The sequence below is a fragment of the Megalopta genalis genome, unplaced genomic scaffold, assembly GCF_051020955.1.
Source record: "Megalopta genalis isolate 19385.01 unplaced genomic scaffold, iyMegGena1_principal scaffold0327, whole genome shotgun sequence".
NCBI lineage: Eukaryota > Metazoa > Arthropoda > Insecta > Hymenoptera > Halictidae > Megalopta > Megalopta genalis.
Genome location: NW_027476396.1, coordinates 62,501 through 65,000, shown reverse-complemented (window position 1 = coordinate 65,000; position 2,500 = coordinate 62,501). Strand labels below are relative to the sequence as shown.

The following is a 2,500-nucleotide window of genomic DNA, read 5'->3' as shown; positions in this document are numbered from 1 at the left end:
TACCACATGCTGCGATTGTGGCCGTCTCCCCGCTTCCGGAGAAGCTCCTTTGCAGTCGACTTTGTTCACATGGGCGTAAGTCGACTGCGCGGCGTTGCAGGCCGTCTTCGGGAGAGTTCCCTTGGACGGCCCAGGTCGCATCGCACTCATTACGGCAGGACGCGCTTTTAGGTCCGCCCTGACCGCGGCGAGCTGCCCTTCGACGAAGCTATTCCGTTGAATAAGCTCCTGGACCAGCTCGTTGAGTGCCTCAACCTCGGCGAGTATCTTTGACCCGGACTCCTTATTGACTTTCGACTCAGGTCGAAAGCAAAAGGTCCGTATTTCGGACACTCGCCTAAAGGCTTCGTCTCTTACGAGATCGAGAGGCCGTACCTTCTGCCCGGAGAACGTCCCCTTCGGTCTCCTGGCCCGGTTTACTGCGGCCTTGCCGGTGGGTGCGCCCGGCTTGGCTCGCTTTGACTTTTTGGTGACGGTTTGCCAACCGTCACCAGTAGGGTCCTCGACACGCTCGGGTGCCGACTGCACCTTCACGAGTGACGTGTCTCCGACTCGTTCGATTACTTCCACGTTGGGCTCGGTTTTCACCGAGACCGCTCGCGTGGGAGTCACACATCTTTGCAAGATCACACGAGGATTGGCGATATTAACCACCTTCCCGGATCTTGTCTTTCTCACAGACGCGGGGGGACTGACAGCTGCATTTGCAGTTCCCGCGTCTGCGGCGACGGCTTCACTCCGAGTAGGAGCTGGACCCGTCGTCTTTGGACGCTTAGTTTTTTGTTCATTAATTTTATTAAGACCCATAATGTGTCTTGGTCTTTCATCCAGTGCGCTCCCCGGCCACCACCGACCCGCACAATTTGGAACCCGCCAAAGGCTGAGTTAGGGCTACGCACCGAATATAGTCTGCTGGCTGGGTCGGTTTCCTTACCCAGCCCGCGTCCTCGCCCAGCAGAACCCACTTGCCCGAAGCGTGTGGTCGTTCCAAGCCGATTGACTGGACCAGGGCTGCTTTTCTCGTCCAGCCGCCCATCTAGCCGAAGCAGAGGCCAAAGGTACGTGTTGGGGACGTCTCACCCGCAGGAGAGGGCCCCCTCAGATCCCAGGATCCTCTTTTCCGACGACAAGGGTCGCCACGCACGGCAAACACGTGGGAGACAGCAGTCGGAGAGGCTGCCTCTTCCTCTCCACCACACTTCGTTCAGTTCGCTGCGTATTTAAGAACACGAGCTATCCAGCGGTACCTTTTTCGTGGAGGCTCAAGTGTGGCTAGGGCACGTTTGCCCCTTGCGGCCTGGGTTGCCCAGGGGATTGATTGCATCCCATGTATTCCTGAGCCCAGCGGAGTGTTGTCTAGTGGCGTGTTCCGCCCACGAAAAACGGTCTGAAAAACCGTTTAACGTAAACTGGGGAACTGATGCCACGAGTGACAACAGTTCCCCAGTCGGAAGTCATACAGCACATACAGTGCTGTACAAAGAACACGCCACAGCCCGTATGCTAAATCAGGGCCTCGCCATTATGCGAAGTACTACATGTACGACGCACTGACGGTCTCTAATGCCTTCATCGCCGATACACCCATCGACTCGGCCGATCAACCCTCCTACGCGAGGGCTAGTTCGGGGGTTATCTCCCGCCCTGGGTGGCCACAGACCGCCACCGCCAGTAGATAGGGACAGATGGGAATCTCGTTAATCCATTCATGCGCGTCACTAATTAGATGACGAGGCATTTGGCTACCTTAAGAGAGTCATAGTTACTCCCGCCGTTTACCCGCGCTTTTTTGAATTTCTTCACGTTGACATTCAGAGCACTGGGCAGAAATCACATTGCGTCAACACCCGTGGGGGCCATCGCAATGCTTTGTTTTAATTAGACAGTCGGATTCCCCTAGTCCGTGCCAGTTCTGAGCTGAGCGTTGAATGGCGGCCGAAGAGGACGACCGCACCGATGGGAAACGCCACGGAAGCCTCGCAGCAAGGAAGATCCGCGGGAGGCCAAGGCACGGGACCGAGCTCGGATCCCAGCCACGAGAGCCGTTCACCTCGCCCAGGCCCGGCACGTCAGCCAGACCCGCTTCCCGACCAAGCCCGACACGCCCCGCTCCTCAGAGCCAATCCTTATCCCGAAGTTACGGATCCAATTTGCCGACTTCCCTTACCTACATTAATCTATCGACTAGAGGCTCTTTACCTTGGAGACCTGCTGCGGATATGGGTACGAACCGGCGCGACACCTCCACGTGGCCCTCTCCTGGATTTTCAAGGTCCGAGGGGATGATCCGGACACCGCCGCAACTGCGGTGCTCTTCGCGTTCCAAACCCTATCTCCCTGCTAGAGGTTTCCAGGGAACTCGAACGCTTATACAGAAAAGAAAACTCTCCCCGGATCTCCCGACGGCGTCTCCAGGTCATTTTGGGTTACCCCGACGAACACTCTTACGAGGGCCCGAATGGTATGCGGTTCCGCTGCCGGGTTCCGGAATAGAAACCGG

At 57.2% G+C, this 2,500-nt stretch overlaps 1 pseudogene; it reads right to left on the bottom strand.

Annotated features, from left to right (window-relative positions):
• The window catches only part of LOC143263106 (large subunit ribosomal RNA), a 6,886-nt pseudogene that overhangs the window by 2,251 nt on the left and 2,135 nt on the right, over positions 1–2,500 (bottom strand).